Source organism: Danio rerio, chromosome 4, assembly GCF_052040795.2.
Source record: "Danio rerio strain M-AB ecotype USA chromosome 4, GRCz13ab, whole genome shotgun sequence".
Classification (NCBI taxonomy): domain Eukaryota; kingdom Metazoa; phylum Chordata; class Actinopteri; order Cypriniformes; family Danionidae; genus Danio; species Danio rerio.
The window spans coordinates 4,505,205-4,524,921 of record NC_141024.2 but is presented as its reverse complement, the minus strand read 5'-3'; the positions used below and the strand labels follow the sequence as shown (position 1 = coordinate 4,524,921).

At 36.8% G+C, this 19,717-nt stretch overlaps 1 protein-coding gene and 3 long non-coding RNA genes across 7 annotated transcripts in view; 2 read left to right on the top strand and 2 right to left on the bottom strand.

Annotated features, from left to right (window-relative positions):
• The first annotated feature begins 2,778 nt into the window (after window positions 1-2,778).
• Window positions 2,779-4,407, top strand: LOC147844605 (uncharacterized). Its single transcript, XR_015484565.1, has 2 exons — window positions 2,779-3,874; window positions 4,061-4,407. It is a non-coding gene; the product is annotated as an uncharacterized LOC147844605 (long non-coding RNA).
• Window positions 4,408-7,012: 2,605 nt separating this feature from the next.
• Window positions 7,013-14,883, bottom strand: LOC110437805 (uncharacterized). The gene is made up of 5 exons (XR_015482459.2): window positions 14,602-14,883; window positions 12,206-12,304; window positions 9,904-12,034; window positions 7,464-7,562; window positions 7,013-7,290 (listed from the first exon to the last, which is right to left on the bottom strand). It is a non-coding gene; the product is annotated as an uncharacterized LOC110437805 (long non-coding RNA).
• Window positions 14,390-19,717, top strand: part of asb15b (ankyrin repeat and SOCS box containing 15b) — a 32,455-nt gene continuing 27,127 nt past the window's right edge. For 3 of the 4 annotated variants that reach the window (XM_087247517.1, XM_087247509.1, XM_087247514.1), the window contains exons 1-2: window positions 14,390-14,603; window positions 14,691-14,801. The gene's annotated coding sequence lies outside the window, so the exon portion shown is untranslated. Of the gene's footprint in view, window positions 14,604-14,690; window positions 14,802-19,069; window positions 19,231-19,317; window positions 19,429-19,717 lie in introns of those variants that run through there. The other variant, XM_087247511.1, reaches the window with a different exon arrangement.
• Window positions 16,481-19,510, bottom strand: LOC101884608 (uncharacterized). The gene is made up of 3 exons (XR_015482460.1): window positions 19,229-19,510; window positions 16,922-17,020; window positions 16,481-16,750 (listed from the first exon to the last, which is right to left on the bottom strand). It is a non-coding gene; the product is annotated as an uncharacterized LOC101884608 (long non-coding RNA).

The window sequence follows — 19,717 nt, the reverse complement described above, 5'->3', positions numbered from 1 at the left end:
CACATTTAATTTTATTTTGCACTATTATACAGACTGGGCACATTTTATGCATCCAAAACAAACTTTAACCACTCAATGATGCCTCAAACACTAAACATTTTGCCAAAAAAAAAACTTAAAGGGCCATAACCACCTCGTTAGAAGACTACAAGGCTTTAAAAGACTTGCAAAATGTTAAGTGTTGACAGCGGCATTATTAGAAGGATTGAAGATCAACAGATGTTCAGAAATGAGTCAGGTGAATAAGTCAGCTGTAGAAGAACTCCATGCCAGAATCAAATTGCTTCTCCTGCAGCTTTGATCCAGAGATCTAATAAAAGACAGTAGTCAGACTCAGAAAAACAAGTTTTCACCAATCCTGCAGTTAACATCAGTAAATGGGGCCAACATACACAATACCTATACAAATCAAGCTTTCATAAAGTGAAATTAAGACAAAGACAACTCTGAAATGCACAAACAAGCAGATCCAAATACCAATTTTCTCATTATGGACTATCATAAAAAGAACAAAATGAACTAAAATGGGATTTAACTAAAAGGAAATACAAAAACAAGTTAGTTGTGATTATAATGGGAATTGTGGTTTCATTTAAATCTATGGCTTTTTATACATTTTTGAATATTAAAACCAATTGCACGTCTAAAGACACAAAGATACAATTAAAACGTAATGGTGACTGTTCACAATGTTACTTACTGTATTGTACTAGTAAAAAAAAAAAACATTAGAACACTATTTTTTCCAGGATGATAATAATTACTTCAAGTCACACTAAAACAATTCACTTGTTTGTTTGAGTATTAATTTTTTTTTTTAACGTAACAAACCTTAGCATCTTACCTCAAGTCCACATCTTCACAAAAGGCCAGTGCCTGCATGTCTGTGGCATTTTATACCCTGCAGGTGTCACATTGTCAGCCAATAGCATTACAGCTTGTAAAATAGCCCTGCCCACTTCTTCTTCTTCTTCCTGTAGTTTAATGGCGGTTCGTATTCTGAACAGAGCATTACCGCCACCTACTGTGAGTTATGGATAAGAGACTCTTTTTTTTTTTTTTTTCTCTAGACTCTTCAAAACCCGAGCCTTCGATGTTGCTGCGTGTTCAGCTCCTCCATCAAGAGCTCAGGTCATTCACAGCCGAGACAGAGAAAATATAGTAGAAGATAGAGGAAAGCTTAATATTGCTCTGCCCACTTGAGAAACAAAATGCTCTTATTGGACCCATTTCACTGTCGTAAATGCTTTAATGTCAGAAAAGTTAAAATATAACACACTGATTCACAATATAAACTATTAATACCTGTGTTTTTAGTGAGATATTCAACGTGCAAATTTCCCTGTTTATCAAACAGAGAATATGGTTTAAATGAATGCTCATAGACACGTTCATAATATTAATAACAATACATTTTATTTATAGTGCACTTTAATTTCTTAGACCCAAAGCAAAACATACAAGGCAAACAAAGCAGAACAATTAAAACAATAAAAAAGACCACGATAAAACAATAACATATAAACAATTCAATACAATTGGATAATACAATTAACAAAAATAATCAATCTAAAGAAAAAGCAACGGTAAAAAGGTGAGTCTTGAGAAGTTTCTTAAAACAGTCCAGAGAAGCGACATTCCTGATGCTGATGGGTAGGCCATTACATAGCGCAGGTGCACTGTACGAAAAAGCACAGCCAATTCACAGCGTGGCTGATACAACAAAAGCCCCGATGAAGAACGAAGACTGTGGGTGGGAGTGGCCAGACTTACCAGGTCAAAACATATATATATATATATATATATATATATATATATATATATATATATATATATATATATATATATATATATATATATATACAGTTCTGAAAAATGTAAAAATTTCAAGATGTGATTTAATGACATCATTGTTATAGTATATATATATATATATATATATATATATATATATATATATATATAAAGTAGGGATGTCAAAATTAATTGTTTTTTCGGTGCACCGCGATGCAGACGAGAACAATTCGATATCGGTTCAGTAATAATCATAACCGTTATTATTTACTGACGTCATTTATCTCTTATACGCGGTCACAGTAGAATACTATGGCGAAGGAGGCGAGGGCGAGTAAATAAAACACTCCTACTACTTGAAAGGTAGATAATTATGCACAGTTTGCTCTTCTTTCAAGCCGACAAGAAAATTAATGAATGAATATATTTCTTTATGATTAAGATGCAAGGATGTGTTATTATACAGCTGATGCAGAATAAAACTGCATAATTCAGAAAAAGTAGTAATACATGGTCACACATGAACTTTCTTGCAACTGCAAATGTATCTATTGTTTTTAAATGTGCAGATCTAATTTATAATTATGCTTTTCATACTTTGCAGTTGTGTCTTTTTAATTAACAAATAGCTGCGTCAGGTTATTTTATTATTAAATCAGTATATGTGCACATATGAACATTCATTTTAGGAATATTTTGTGTATAATAATAGTGAATAAATGTATTGAAAATGCAAGTAAATGTTTAAATGGTTGTAGACTAGGATGTTACATTTAATTGTTTCCGACAAAGACGTGACAAGCTCGGCCACGACAGTGGAAATTTCCGCTAACTAATCAGTGCAGCTTGTTTCTAGTGTAGGGCGGGCATAATTTGCAAGCTGAAATGCTATTGGCTGACATGTGATTAATGGGGACACCTGCAAGGGAATAAATGCCACACGCAGGCTAGCGTCTTGCCTGAAGACACGGACAAGAGGTAAGATGTGCAAGAGATGTGTGCTGATTTAGTACGTTTAAAGTTACATTTTGTAAAATTGAAACATACAAGTGATTGGTATTGATTAATTTTAGTGCATATATCATTATTGCACTAAAAAACTGTTGTGGGTTTTTTTTTATTTTATTTTTTATTAGTTGTACAACACCACTATAAGCCTTGCAAACAATCATCAGTACTTCTATCACTCTTCATATAGGTTTTAACATGTCAAATTAATACCTGTAACGAAGCCATAGAGAGACAGATGTTTATTTTAGGCCATTTTCATAAGTTACTTTAAATGGTTTCTAGCATTTTTTTTGGTTCAATTTCTACATTGTTTATTATAGTGCAATATACCCTATATTAAATTTTTCCAGTTAATGTTCCCACATCCTATTTTTATTCATGATTAATTCACTTTTTAAGCTTTAAGCATAATTTCTAACAAGGAAAACTAGTTTTCTATTAATTATTTGAATGTATCAGTACTCCCATCAGAAATACACTGTTATTAGTTTAGTTATTTTGAAAAACTGTTTATTTTTTGCCCCATTTACTGACGTGTTAACCAAGCATGACTGTTTTCTCACTGTTCTATTTAATTAGGTCACTGGATCAGAACTGCAGGAGTGATTGTAGCAAGTCCCTGAACAGCCTAACTTTATTCACCTCTAGACTTTATCCCTAACCGTCTGCTGCTATTTGATCTATCTGATGGTGGTATCAGCTCTGACTGATTCTTTGGTTAAATCTGTTTTTCAACATTTTCACTGGGACTTTATTAGCATTTGAAGTTGTGCATGTCATTTTAACGTCTCGTAGACTTTAAATGAGGTGATAGACATCAGTTTTAAGATGTGCAAATATGTAGTGTTTTGAGTGTGTAGTATACAGATCTGCCAAGTGTGTATTGTAAGTGCATTAAAGTGCTTATTTTAGTCTTCCTGGATGAGTTGGAAGAAGCTCATGGGTTTTTAGTAGTACAACACTAAGAAACCTTGTAAATAATTAGTGCTCTTAAATCTGTCTTCCTTTTGACATGTTAAGTTTTAACATGTCCAGGCAGTGATGACTAACACATTCGTCTCAATAATGGGTAATTTAAAGTTATTTTAGTCAGCTCCCTTTATACAATTGCACCTTTTTAATCTTTAATTATAACATTTTCTTTAATGTCGATTTTCAATTGATTTATTGAAATTAATTGTTTATTTGCCCAATTTTCTTGTATGTTAACTATGGTAATGACTTTAACCACAACAATGTTTCTTTTTATTATTAGGTCTCTGGATCTGAGGTGAAGGAGTAACACTGGCATGGAGTCCTTCAACAGCTGACCTTAATTCACCTTTGACTTATTCCTGAGCAGCCTCTGTCTGCTGCTCTTGTATCCATCTGATGGTGGTATCAGCTTGGACTGATTGTTTGGTTAATCTGTGCTTTAAACCATCTTCATAGAGCCTTTACTAGCACTTCACATTTTGCATGTCTTTTTAAATGAGGTGATGGACATCAGTTGTAATTAATACATGAAAATGTAGTGTTGGAGGGCTCCTGGAGTGGTTAATGTTTTTGTGTAGTATAAATGTGCCAGGTGTCTTTGTTTGCAAAATAAAAGGTTAAATGTGATTTTTGTACTCTTCATGATTAAGTATTACTCTAAACCCTGGACTTCATGTTTAACAATCAAAGGATTTATATCAGGTGCCGCGTAAGCACGGAATGGTAGTTTATTTATTTTTTTATTATTATTATTATTATTATTATTATTATTATTATTATAACTTGTAACAATTTACATATTATAAATGACTACTCACTCAAGAGTGGTCTGAATTGAGCAAGCAACAGCGGGATACAAACTTTTGACTTTGTTGATTTGTGGGATTTAAACCCTGAAGTTCCTTAACACTAATAGGAATTCTCTACTTGCTGCGACAGAATCTGGAACAACACAAGGATGATTTATATGGAGTGACTTTTTTTGGAACTGATTAACTTAACATTAACTCAAGGGAATGTGATTAAGTCTTTGTTTTAAACCTTGTTGAATCTGAATTACTTAGTAAATATGAATTCTGGTGTTTGTGGGATTTTAAGGCAGACCAAAAACAAACAAAACTACCCACTGCAACACAATCTAAAGTGGTGCTAGATTGTTTTAAGTTGAGTTTTGGTCTTTTTGGACCTGAATTACCTAGTAAGCACTTTACTGATTGCGGAATTCAAACCCAATAGTTTCACAAAGCAAACCATTATCCACTGTGCCATCCAAACCAACATAAGCACGTTTTAAATGGGCTTTTAAACTTTTTTGAGGTCTGCATTACTTGGTAAACTTGAATTTTGATAACAGTGGGATTTGATCCCAAACAGTTCACCACCAGAGCACAAACAACTATCCTCAGAGCCACAGAGCATGACAAACTTTATTTCTCAAATGTCTAAAAGACTTTAAGATTAAATTGAATGTTTTTACTTTGAACTTAATTTATCAAAATCCACTTCAAATTTCATCAATCATGGGATTGAACACAGACTTAGTGTAGCACTACATAACTAACTCTAAACACAATGACAAACAGATCTGCAACCAATTATAACTTAAAATCACTATATTTAATGTCTTTCATTTACTATATGACCAGACAGCTAATTGTATACTCATCACCTGCACCTAATCAACAGTCAGCATGTGTCAGTGTTCAACTTAATACGAACTGTGTCAAACTGAAAGTCTATATTGATGCTATCCAGCTCAGTCAACACAAATGTTTTTCGTGTTTTATCTGACACCTTTGATTCTGCTAACTCTCACAAATCTCTTTTCATGCAGTCATGATGCTATCCTGTGTCATTCTCACCAAAATGAGACCTTATGTTTCCCGTAAGCTTACTGAGATCAAGATTTCTCTTCCTTGTGGACAATAAGTGTATCATTAAAATATGGAAAAGCAGTAGGATTCAAAATGAGGAGGTGTGTCTAATCCTGCTCCGCTTTCCTGAGTTTAACTACAACCTGATTGAAAACACCTGGGAAAATCAAGATCTTCAGGATTGAACATCCATGCAGGTTTGTGCTCTGTTTTTAACTCTTATCAAAGGTATTTGCTTTAATTAATAAGTTATTTTATTTGGATTTGACATGTAAAGGGTTAATAAAGATCATTAAATACTGGTTATGGGTCAGTTTTTTGAGTAATTGACATTTTTAATCAAGTTACTCAAGCAGAAGTACTAATAGACATACTACTAGACATAGTGAGGTTTTGTCATGCAAATGTCCACAATTTCAAGTAAATTTTTAGTGGTGTAGTTAATAAAAATCCACACAGGAGTAAATGATGCATTAAGGATCATTAAAGTAAATTTTAAGTGATGTAGTTCACAAACAAACCACACAGGAGGGCACAATGTGAAAGATTAATAAAGGATTTTTTTGTGATGTAGTTCACAAAAATCACCACAGGAGGATATATTAAATTAAGGGTCAATAAAGTCAATGTACTTAAAAATCACCACAGGAGGGCGCAATGACGTCAATTTGTAGCAATGCAATTCACAAAAATTACCACAGGAGGGCATATTAAATTAGGTATCAACAAAGTCAATGTACTTAAAAATCACCACAGGAGGGCATATTAAATTAAGGGTTAATAAAGTCAATGTCCTTAACAAATCACCACAGGAGGGCGCAATGATGTCAATTTGTAGCAAAGCAGTTCACAAAAATCACCACATGAGGGCGCAGTGAAGTCAATTTGTGATGTAGTTTACAAAAATCACCACAGGAAGGTGCAATGAAGTCAATTTGTTGCGATGTAGTTAGCAAAAATTGCCACAGGAGGGCGCATTAGTCAATTTGTTTTGATGTAGTTTGGGAAAATTCACCACAGGAGGGCGCAATGATGTAAATTTGTAGTGATGTAGTTTACAAAAATCGCCACAGGAGGGCGCAATAAAGTAAATTTGTAGCAATGTAGTTTACAAAAATTACTACATGATGCTACAATCAATTAGACAGCATGTAGCTACACAGACTCAGTGGTGCAAGTAGTAATGAGCTGTGATTTAAATCGTGACGTCTTTAGTTCGAATCCAACTAACAATTATGTTAAATTGTGATCATCACATGCAACAAAATCACATAAATGCCACAGTAGAGAGTGAATTAATTGTGGGTGAGTGGACAAGCATGTGCTCTCTGAGAATAAGATGACAATGAAGACATGGGTTCACAACACGGTTACTTTACTATGTTTTTTATTAAAATCACAGCTCAGAACAAGTCAAACATCAGTTCCAGCAGGTGTTCAGACAGGAGATCTGTGGCTCTGTGGTAAGAGCGCTGCCCCACGGCTTCAGGGGTTGCTGGTATCGGTCCCAGCCAGAACTCTGCGATATGTGTGAATGGTGAGTGAGTGTGAGGCGCGCCTGAAGAAGGGGGGATACCAGTTCGGTCTCCCCCTGGAGCTTCCGGAGCCGTGTCCAGCAGGGGTTATACTTTACAGCCTGCCAAAAAATTTAAAATGAACTGTATAAAAATTCTGGACCTTCGTCCCTTCCCCACCCGTTTCGGTTACCATCATTTACTTTCTAGAGGAGTGACCCTCCACAAAGCAAATGATGGTAACCGACATGTGCAAGACAAACACACACACAATCACACACATGATCTACATCACCTGTGCAGCAGCAGATGATCATCATCAGTACAGTCAGTGTCTGTCCACACGTCTCTGCTTCTGTTCAACAGGCTTACAGTCCACAACACTTCACTGATCCTGTAGAGCAGACAAACAAATACACACATTATTACACACACTGAATATCTGATCTAAAAATAGACAAATATTAGATCAGTATCAAATATTGTGCCCTCCTGTGGAGATTTCTCTGAACTACACTTTTGCAAATCTTGAATTTACTGAATTTGAAATATTCGCCCTCTTGTGGGGATTTTTGTGAATTGCACTGCTGCCGCTCTAAAATAATGAAAGTTTCAGCCTCGTGTGGAGAATTTCTGAATTACACCTTTGCAAAACTTCAATCTACTGAATTTAAAATATTCGCCCTCGTGTGGTGATTTTGGTGAATTACACAACAGCAAATCTAATTGAATGAATTTAAACACGTCGCCCTCCTGTGGAGATATTTCTGAATTACACCTTTGCAGATCTGTTGATTTGAATGATTGTGGTGATTTTTGTGAATTTCAGCACAGCAAATGCAAAGCATTGAGATTTCAGCTTCCTGTGGCGCAGCTGCATTTTCATCCACTGATGGTGACAACCATAAACATTTTATTGTGTAAAAGAAAGCAGGAAGTGTTGAGGTGTCTGCGGTATTAAAAGTGTTAAAATGTCTTAAATCACAAAAGCAAAGTTTTAGACCTTCAGAAGTCTTAAATCAACTGAAATATTGTGTTATAGGTCTTAAATCTTATTTAACAGCTCTTAATTTTCCCTTGTTCATTTATAGCTTCCCAATCTGGCCATTAATACCCAGACAATCACCAACAATCTCAATACAACTTTCAATTTTTTTATTTAAAAATAGCATTTAATTACTTTCCCTACAGTAACATTTGCTAATAAGTTATTTATTTATTGCTGAGGATACTGACCTGACCTAGATTTGTATTATTAAATTATTATTAAGATTGTTGTATTAAATGTTTTACGTTATAATCGTTTTTAAAGGGCAATGGAAAATCTTTTCCAACTGGGATATTCAAATAAAATCCTCAGCATTTAGCCCTGTATAAGTCTAACATTTCATTTATAATGGTCATTAAAATGTCTTGAATTTGACTTGATGAAATATGCAGGAACCCTGATTTAATCTTTGGCATGATTTTGATCAGTGAATGAAGTTAAACATGACCTCATTTAGTGATGTGTTCAGTCAGAGAGTCTCTGTCTCTGTCAAATCTCTGTTTTCAGGATCTACCAAGCCAGGTTTGAGGTCATGGAGAGCTCTTGAGCAGAACTTTATTCTTGATGGACTAGAAACAACTGTTTACTGAATTATTTGCCGTTTTATTTGTTAATTCTTTTCAAAGTAATTTCTTTTATATGCTGGAGAGACTTTCTGTGTAGCAGCAGCTGCCAGTCTGGATGTAGATTATACCAGTATTCAACCAGTCGTTTTGGTCTCACCTGGTAATTTCCCTCCTGACAATGTCCGTGTGTTTAACCACTGTTTAATCTTTAAAGCACACACTTAAACATCTGATCATTTATAAGTGATTATTTTGCTCGCTTTATTTAAAACTTCAGGATAAATGCTCGAATAACAATATGGAAAAATCAAACAAATATTAATGTAATATAAAACTATTGTCAAAAGCTGATGACTACAGACTTGACATAAAATATTGCCAAATCAAATGTAAAATATTGTACTTTAAAGCTTGTGACTTTCTCATTATGCTGTTATTCACTCTAGATCGTCATTTAGTCAGTATGTAATTAATGCATCACACATCAATAAACACATTTAATTTATCTGACGAGCTCTTATATCGGGGATGCAGAATGTTTTCATTGCTTACAGATTTCACTGACGCAGACACAAGTAATAATTATACCAACAAAAACACAACCACATTTCCTTTCATGAATGCCTTTTAAAGATGACTGCTTTTTAAAAATCATATATTGTATTAAGCTGTGCATGAAGTGTTAAATTATAAGTATTTCTGTTGCTATATTAAGATGCAACAAGTGGATTAAAAAATCTTGTAAGCTCTGTAATAAAGCAGATTTGATCAGTCTTTCTCCAATAGTATCTGGATGCAGACTTGGATTTGCAAACTGAGACTGCATAAATCAGACTTGCAATGTAAGACGTCACTGTAAGGTGTGGGAGTAGGTGTGCGCATTAAAGCGCAGTGTCCATCCGCTCCACTAGGCGGCATCAGCGAGCTGCTCTTTTAGCCTGAACACCTTTGACAACAGCGCCACAGATCATCACAGGTACACCGTTTTACTGGCGTCAAGTTGAGCTCCAGCAGATGACAGCTCAGTGACAGACTCATAATGTCAGTCAACAGCACATATTACAGCCCGACAGTGAAGAAAAGCGACACAAAGTGCAGACATGGAGAGTAACGCGACTCACCTGTAAGTGACTTTGTTTCGGTGGGTTTGTTTGTAGTGATGTTGCTGTAGTGTTTGTGTTCAGGCATTGCTCTCTCTCCTCCTCTGCAGCAGTGAAGATACACACGTGTGTCTGTTGTGTTTCTGCTGCACATCTTTCCTCTTTCTGACGCTCCTCCACACACTCCTCCACATCCAGGCGGATTCACAGCTCCAGTAAAGGTATTTATGAGCTCATATTTCCAGTAGAGAGTCCAGAAAGTGTGTTTGTTGTGCTGCTGCTCTGTCGCGTGTATGTTGGGGGAGGGACTTTCTGTAGAAAGCATCTGATTGGCCAGATTTGGTGTAGAGTCCTCAATACAGTATGAGGAGACTTTAGAGGTAAATGATGATATTTACAGTGTTTAATTGTGTTTAGTGACATTTAAAGCCCCACAAGCAGCTGTAAGATCATTTAAAATATGGTTGATGTGTTTGACTGAAGAATAAGCAGGTTTTTTACATTTTGAACAATGAAATATAATAATATATCAGCATATGATGTAGTTTGAATGTATTTTGAATCATTTACATTTGATATTAATTATTTGTGTTTATTTAGATTTTTTTTTCAAAATGTGTAAATGTGGTCATCCTTACACTGGAGAAAGAAGTGTGTGTTTGTGTGTGTGCTGATGGTGTAGTGGTCAGAGCACACAGCCTGAGATGTGAAGTTCTCACAGTATACCTGGGTTCAAATCTGAGTCCTGTTACTGCTCTTTACTGCTGATCTAAATACAAAAAACAAAAGTGTTTTCCTCAATCCTGCACTGATTACTTTCCTGTCAGCAGTTTCTTTGGTTTGATCCACACAGCAAAGTGAGTTTCGTACCCAAGCCTCTACCGTAGTCTCGTTCACATTGACTGTGTGTTCAGCCACTAGCCCATCATTGCTTTCATGCTGCTTGGGCCACTTTGTCTGACTGAATTCCAGCAAATGACAGTAAAGTAAGCAATAGAGAGATTTGAACCCAGGTCTCCTGCATGAAAGCACATTGCTTTATGACTTGAGCCACTGACAGAGATGAATTTACACTGCTGGAAATTGGTTTTATTGAGAGTTTTGAGAAAGATGTGATGTAATTGTAGCAAGTGAGGGACTCAATCCTTCAGTCTTCTGTATGGCAGTCAAGCACTCATCCACTGAGCCACCGGAGTTAACTATTGGTATTATTTTTTGTGAGCCAAATTACAAAGACAATAATCTCACATCACGGTTCAAATCAGGAAATAGATAAAGCTCCATTAAAACATTTTCTTCACCATCCAGACTCTGTGGCTCATGTTATAAAGTGTTGAACTTTAATCAAAGAGACCCGGGTTCAAATCTCACTATGGCTAATGTCCAGCTTGAGCTTATTATATTCACCATCAGTGTCCTGCCCTGATGATGGAAGCTGATGGTGAATATAATGAGCTCAAGCTGGATGATGATGTGAAACTCATGATGATTGAGTGAATAAACACAAGTTCTCTGAGGAAGAGACTCATAAAGACAAGAGTTCACATCTGACTTGTTCTAGCAAGAGTGGGATTTGATCCTTCACACTTCTGTATGATAGTTGAATGCTCATCCTTTAAACCACAGAGCTTGATTTTTGGAAACGGTTGTTTTGTGGACCAAATTACAAAGAAATATGTGTCAAACCTTGGTCATGATGGAGTTTGTGATAAAGCCCCATTCAGATATCTCCTCCAACATCAGACTTGGTGGCTCAGGTCATAAAGTGTTGGGCTATAATCAAGAAGACCCGGGTTCAATCCTCACTATGGGTAATGTTCAACTCATTATACAGAACACAAGTTCTTTGAGGAAGAGACTCATAAAGACAAGGGTTCACATCTGACTTGTATCTTGTTTTATTGAATCAGCTCACACACAGGTCAGCAGTCAAACATCAGTTCCAGCAGGTGTTCAGACAGGAGATCTGTGGCTCTGTGGTAAGAGCGCTGCCCCACGGCTTCAGGGGTTGCTGGTATCGGTCCCAGCCAGAACTCTGCGATATGTGTGAATGGTGAGTGAGTGTGAGGCGCGCCTGAAGAAGGGGGGATACCAGTTCGGTCTCCCCCTGGAGCTTCCGGAGCCGTGTCCAGCAGGGGTTATACTTTACAGCCTGCCAAAAAATTTAAAATGAACTGTATAAAAATTCTGGACCTTCGTCCCTTCCCCACCCGTTTCGGTTACCATCATTTACTTTGTAGAGGAGTGACCCTCCACAAAGCAAATGATGGTAACCGACATGTGCAAGACAAACACACACACAATCATACATGATCTACATCACCTGTGCAGCAGCAGATGATCATCATCAGTACAGTCAGTGTCTGTCCACACGTCTCTGCTTCTGTTCAACAGGCTTACAGTCCACAACACGTCACTGATCCTGTAGAGCAGACAAACAAATACACACATTATTACACACTGAATATCTGAGCTAATAATAGACAAATATACAAATATTACATATGTAGGAAATATTGCGCCCTCATGTGGAGATTTCTCTGAACTACACTTTGTCAAATCTTGAATTTACTGAATTTAAAATATTCGCCCTCTTGTGGGGATTTTTGTGCACTGCACTGCTGCTGTTTTAAAATACTGAAAGTTTCAGCCTCGTGTGGAAATTTCTGAATTGCAGCGCTGCGAATTTGGTGAATTACACAACTGCAAATCTAATTGAATGAATTTAAACATGTCGCCCTCCTGTGGTGATGTTTCTGAATTACACTATTGCAGATCTGTTGATTTGAATGATTGTGGTGATTTTTGTGAATTTCAGCACAGCAAATGCAAAACACTGAGATTTCAGCTTCCTGTGGCGCAGCTGCATTTTCATCCACTGATGGTGACAACCATAAACATTTTATTGTGTAAAAGAAAGCAGGAAGTGTTGAGGTGTCTGCGGTATTAAAAGTGTTAAAATGTCTTAAATCACAAAAGCAAAGTTTTAGACCTTCAGAAGTCTTAAATCAACTGAAATATTGTGTTATAGGTCTTAAATCTTATTTAACAGATCTTAATTTTCCCTTGTTCATTTATAGCTCCCCAATCTGGCCATTAATACCCAGACAATCACCAACAATCTCAATACAACTTTCAATTTTTTTATTTAAAAATAGCATTTAATTACTTTCCCTACAGTAACATTTGCTAATAAGTTATTTATTTATTGCTGAGGATACTGACCCGACCTAGATTTGTATTATTAAATTATTATTATGATTGTTGTATTAAATGTTTTACGTTATAATCGTTTTTTAAAGGGCAAGTGAAAATCTTTTCCAACTGGGATATTAGAGACAAATCCTCAGCATTTAGCCCTGTATAAGTCTACAATTTCATTCATAATGGTCATTAAAATGTCTTAAATTTGACTTGGTGAAACCTGCAGGAACTCTGATTTAATCTTTGGCATGATTTTGATCAGTGAATGAAGTTAAACATGACCTCATTTAGTGATGTGTTCAGTCGGAGAGTCTCTGTCAAATCTCTGTTTTCAGGATCTACCAAGCCAGGTCAGAGGTCATGGAGAGCTCTTGAGCACAACTTTATTCTTGATGGACTAGAAACAACTGTTTACTGAATTATTTGCCGTTTTATTTGTTAATTCTCTTCAAAGTAATTTCTTTTATATGCTGGAGAGACTTTCTGTGTAGCAGCAGCTGCCAGTCTGGATGTAGATTATACCAGTATTCAACCAGTCGTTTTGGTCTCACCTGTTAATTTCCCTCCTGACAATGTCCGTGTGTTTAACCACTGTTTAATCTTTAAAGCACACTTAAACATCTGATCATTTATAAGTGATTATTTTTGCTCGCTTTATTTAAAAGTTCAGGATAAATGCTCGAATAACAATATGGAAAAATCAAACAAATATTAATGTAATATAAAACTATTGTCAAAAGCTGATGACTACAGACTTGACATCAAATATTGCCAAATTAAATGTAAAATATTGAACTTTAAAGCTTGTGACTTTCTCATTATGCTGTTATTCACTCTAGATCGTCATTTAGCCTGTATGTAATTAATGCATCACACATCAATAAACACATTTAATTTATCTGACGAGCTCTTATATCGGGGATGCAGAATGTTTTCATTGCTTACAGATTTCACTGACGCAGACACAAGTAATAATTATACCAACAAAAACACGACCACATTTCCTTTCATGAATGCCTTTTAAAGATGACTGCTTTTTAAAAATCATATATTGTATTAAGCTGTGCATGAAGTGTTAAATTATAAGTATTTCTGTTGCTATATTAAGATGCAACAAGTGGATTAAAAAAATCTTGTAAGCTCTGTAATAAAGCAGATTTGATCAGTCTTTCTCCAATAGTATCTGGATGCAGACTTGGATTTGCAAACTGAGACTGCATAAATCAGACTTGCAATGTAAGACGTCACTGTAAGGTGTGGGAGTAGGTGTGCGCATTAAAGCGCAGTGTCCATCCGCTCCACTAGGCGGCATCAGCGAGCTGCTCTTTTAGCCTGAACACCTTTGACAACAGCGCCACAGATCATCACAGGTACACCGTTTAACTGGCGTCAAGTTGAGCTCCAGCAGATGACAGCTCAGTGACAGACTCATAATGTCAGTCAACAGCACATATTACAGCCCGACAGCGAAGAAAAGCGACACAGAGTGCAGAAATGGAGAGTAACGCGACTCACCTGTAAGTGACTTTGTTTCGGTGGGTTTGTTTGTAGTGATGTTGCTGTAGTGTTTGTGTTCAGGCATTGCTCTCTCTCCTCCTCTGCAGCAGTGAAGATACACACGTGTGTCTGTTGTGTTTCTGCTGCACATCTTTCCTCTTTCTGACGCTCCTCCACACACTCCTCCACATCCAGGCGGATTCACAGCTCCAGTAAAGGTATTTATGAGCTCATATTTCCAGTAGAGAGTCCAGAAAGTGTGTTTGTTGTGCTGCTGCTCTGTCGCGTGTATGTTGGGGGAGGGACTTTCTGTAGAAAGCATTTGATTGGCCAGATTTGGTGTAGAGTCCTCAATACAGTATGAGGAGACTTTAGAGGTAAATGATGATATTTACAGTGTTTAATTGTGTTTAGTGACATTTAAAGCCCCACAAGCAGCTGTAAGATCATTTAAAATATGGTTGATGTGTTTGACTGAAGAATAAGCAGGTTTTTCACATTTTGAATAATGAAATATAATAATATATTACCATATGATGTAGTTTGAATGTATTTTGAATCATTTACATTAGAATTTTATTTATATTATAATTTTATATAAATTATTTGTGCTTATTCAGTTTTTTTTTTTCAAAATGTGTAAATGTGGTCATCCTTACAGTGGAGAAAGAAGTGTGTGTTTGTGTGTGTGCTGATGGTGTAGTGGTCAGAGCACACAGCCTGAGATGTGAAGTTCTCACAGCATACCTGGGTTCAAATCTGAGTCCTGTTACTGCTCTTTACTGCTGATCTAAATACAAAAGTGTTTTACTCAATCCTGCACTGATTACTTTCCTTTCAGCAGTTCCTTTAGTATGATCCACACAGCAAAGTGAGTTTCGTACCCAAGCCTCTACCGTAGTCTCATTCACATTGACTGTGTGTTCAGCCACTAGCCCATCATGGCTTTCATGCTGCTTGGGCCACTTTGTCTGACTGAATTCCAGCAAATGACAGTAAAGTAAGCAATAGAGGGATTTGAACCCAGGTCTCCTGCATGAAAGCACATTGCTTTATGACTTGAGCCACTGAGAGAGATAAATTCAGACTGCTGGAAATTGGTTTTATTGAGAGTTTTGAGAAAGATGTGATGTAGTTATAGCAAGTGAGGGACTCAATCCTTCAGTCTTCTGTATGGCAGTCAAGCACACATCCACTGAGCCACCGGAGGTAACTATTGGTATTATTTTTTGTGAGCCAAATTACAAAGACAATAATCTCACATCACGGTTAAAATCAGGAAATAGATAAAGCTCCATTAAAACATTTTCTTCACAATCCAGACTCTGTGGCTCATGTTATAAAGTGTTGAACTTTGATCAAAGAGGTCCGGGTTCAAATCTCACTATGGCTAATGTCCAGCTTGAGCTTATTATATTCACCATCAGTGTCCTGCCCTGATGATGGAAGCTGATGGTGAATATAATGAGCTCAAGCTGGATGATGATGTGAAACTCGTGATGATTGAGTGAATAAACACAAGTTCTCTGAGGAAGAGACTCATAAAGACAAGAGTTCACATCTGACTTGAATCTAGCAAGAGTGGGATTTGATCCTTCGCACTTCTGTATGATAGTTGAATGCTCTTCCTTTGAACCACAGAGCTTGATTTTTGGAAATGGTTGTTTTGTGGACCAAATTACAAAGAAATATGTGTCAAACCTTGGTCATGATGGAGTTTGTGATAAAGCCCCATTCAGATATTTCGTCTAACATCAGACTTGGTGGCTCAGGTCATAAAGTGTTGGGCTTTATTCAAGAAGACCCGGGTTCAATCCTCACTGTGGGTAATGTTCAACTCATTATACAGAACACAAGTTCTCTGAGGAAGAGACTCATAAAGACAAGGGTTCAGATCTGACTTGTATCTTGTTTTATTGAATCAGCTCACACACAGGTCAGCAGTCAAACATCAGTTCCAGCAGGTGTTCAAACAGGAGATCTGTGGCTCTGTGGTAAGAGCGCTGCCCCACGGCTTCAGGGGTTGCTGGTATCGGTCCCAGCCAGAACTCTGCGATATGTGTGAATGGTGAGTGAGTGTGAGGCGCGCCTGAAGAAGGGGGGATACCAGTTCGGTCTCCCCCTGGAGCTTCCGGAGCCGTGTCCAGCAGGGGTTATACTTTACAGCCTGCCAAAAAATTTAAAATGAACTGTATAAAAATTCTGGACCTTCGTCCCTTCCCCACCCGTTTCGGTTACCATCATTTACTTTCTAGAGGAGTGACCCTCCACAAAGCAAATGATGGTAACCGACATGTGCAAGACAAACACACACACAATCATACATGATCTACATCACCTGTGCAGCAGCAGATGATCATCATCAGTACAGTCAGTGTCTGTCCACACGTCTCTGCTTCTGTTCAACAGTCTTACAGTCCACAACACGTCACTGATCCTGTAGAGTCGACACACAAATACACACATTATTACACACTGAATATCTGAGCTAATAATAGACAAATATCCAAATATTACATATGTAGGAAATATTGCGCCCTCGTGTGGAGATTTCTCTGAACTAGACTTTGTCAAATCTTGAATTTTCTGAATTTAAAATATTCGCCCTCGTGTGGTGATTTTGGTGAATTACACAACTGCAAATCTAATTGAATGAATTTAAACATGTCGCCCTCCTGTGGTGATGTTTCTGAATTACACTATTGCAGATCTGTTGATTTGAATGATTGTGGTGATTTTTGTGAATTTCAGCACAGCAAATGCAAAGCATTGAGATTTCAGCTTCCTGTGGTGCAGCTGCATTTTCATCCACTGATGGTGACAACCATAAACATTTTATTGTGTAAAAGAAAGCAGGAAGTGTTGAGGTGTCTGCGGTATTAAAAGTGTTAAAATGTCTTAAATCACAAAAGCAAAGTTTTAGACCTTCAGAAGTCTTAAATCAACTGAAATATTGTGTTATAGGTCTTAAATCTTATTTAACAGATCTTAATTTTCCCTTGTTCATTTATAGCTTCCCAATCTGGCCATTAATACCCAGACAATCACCAACAATCTCAATACAACTTTCAATTTAATTACTTTCCCTACAGTAACATTTGCTAATAAGTTTTTTATTTATTGCTGAGGATACTGACCTGACCTAGATTTGTATTATTAAATTATTATTATGATTGTTGTATTAAATGTTTTACGTTATAATCGTTTTTTTAAAGGGCAAGGGAAAATCTCTTCCAACTGGGATATTCAAATAAAATCCTCAGCATTTAGCCGTGTATAAGTCTAACATTTCGTTCATATTGGTCTTCAAAATGTCTTAATGTCTTAAATTTGACTTGGTGAAACCTGCAGGAACTCTGATTTAATCTTTGGCATGATTTTGATCAGTGAATGAAGTTAAACATGACCTCATTTAGTGATGTGTTCAGTCGGAGTGTCTCTGTCTCTGTCAAAGCTCTGTTTTCAGGATCTACCAAGCCAGGTCAGAGGTCATGGAGAGCTCTTGAGCAGAACTTTATTCTTGATGGACTAGAAACAACTGTTTACTGAATTATTTGCCGTTTTATTTGTTAATTCTTTTCAAAGTAATTTCTTTTATATGCTGGAGAGACTTTCTGTGTAGCAGCAGCTGCCAGTCTGGATGTAGATTATACCAGTATTCAACCAGTCGTTTTGGTCTCACCTGGTAATTTCCCTCCTGACAATGTCCGTGTGTTTAACCACTGTTTAATCTTTAAAGCACACTTAAACATCTGATCATTTATAAGTGATTATTTTTGCTCGCTTTATTTAGAAGTTCAGGATAAATGCTCGATTAACAATATGGAAAAATCGAACAAATATTAATGTAATATAAAACTATTGTCAAAAGCTGATGACTACAGACTTGACATAAAATATTGCCAAATCAAATGTAAAATATTGTACTTTAAAGCTTGTGACTTTCTCATTATGCTGTTATTCACTCTAGATCGTCATTTAGCCTGTATGTAATTAATGCATCACACATCAATAAACACATTTAATTTATCTGACGAGCTCTTATATCGGGGATGCAGAATGTTTTCATTGCTTACAGATTTCACTGACGCAGACACAAGTAATAATTATACCAACAAAAACACGACCACATTTCCTTTCATGAATGCCTTTTAAAGATGACTGCTTTTTAAAAATCATATATTGTATTAAGCTGTGCATGAAGTGTTAAATTATAAGTATTTCTGTTGCTATATTAAGATGCAACAAGTGGATTAAAAAATCTTATAAACTCTGTAATAAAGCAGATTTGATCAGTCTTTCTCCAATAGTATCTGGATGCAGACTTGGATTTGCAAACTGAGACTGCATAAATCAGACTTGCAATGTAAGACGTCACTGTAAGGTGTGGGAGTAGGTGTGCGCATTAAAGCGCAGTGTCCATCCGCTCCACTAGGCGGCATCAGCGAGCTGCTCTTTTAGCCTGAACACCTTTGACAACAGCGCCACAGATCATCACAGGTACACCGTTTTACTGGCGTCAAGTTGAGCTCCAGTAGATGACAGCTCAGTGACAGACTCATAATGTCAGTCAACAGCACATATTACAGCCCGACAGTGAAGAAAAGCGACACAAAGTGCAGAAATGGAGAGTAACGCAACTCACCTGTAAGTGACTTTGTTTCGGTGGGTTTGTTTGTAGTGATGTTGCTGTAGTGTTTGTGTTCAGGCATTGCTCTCTCTCCTCCTCTGCAGCAGTGAAGATACACACGTGTGTCTGTTGTGTTTCTGCTGCACATCTTTCCTCTTTCTGACGCTCCTCCACACACTCCTCCACATCCAGGCGGATTCACAGCTCCAGTAAAGGTATTTATGAGCTCATATTTCCAGTAGAGAGTCCAGAAAGTGTGTTTGTTGTGCTGCTGCTCTGTCGCGTGTATGTTGGGGGAGGGACTTTCTGTAGAAAGCATTTGATTGGCCAGATTTGGTGTAGAGTCCTCAATACAGTATGAGGAGACTTTAGAGGTAAATGATGATATTTACAGTGTTTAATTGTGTTTAGTGACATTTAAAGCCCCACAAGCAGCTGTAAGATCATTTAAAATATGGTTGATGTGTTTGACTGAAGAATAAGCAGGTTTTTCACATTTTGAAT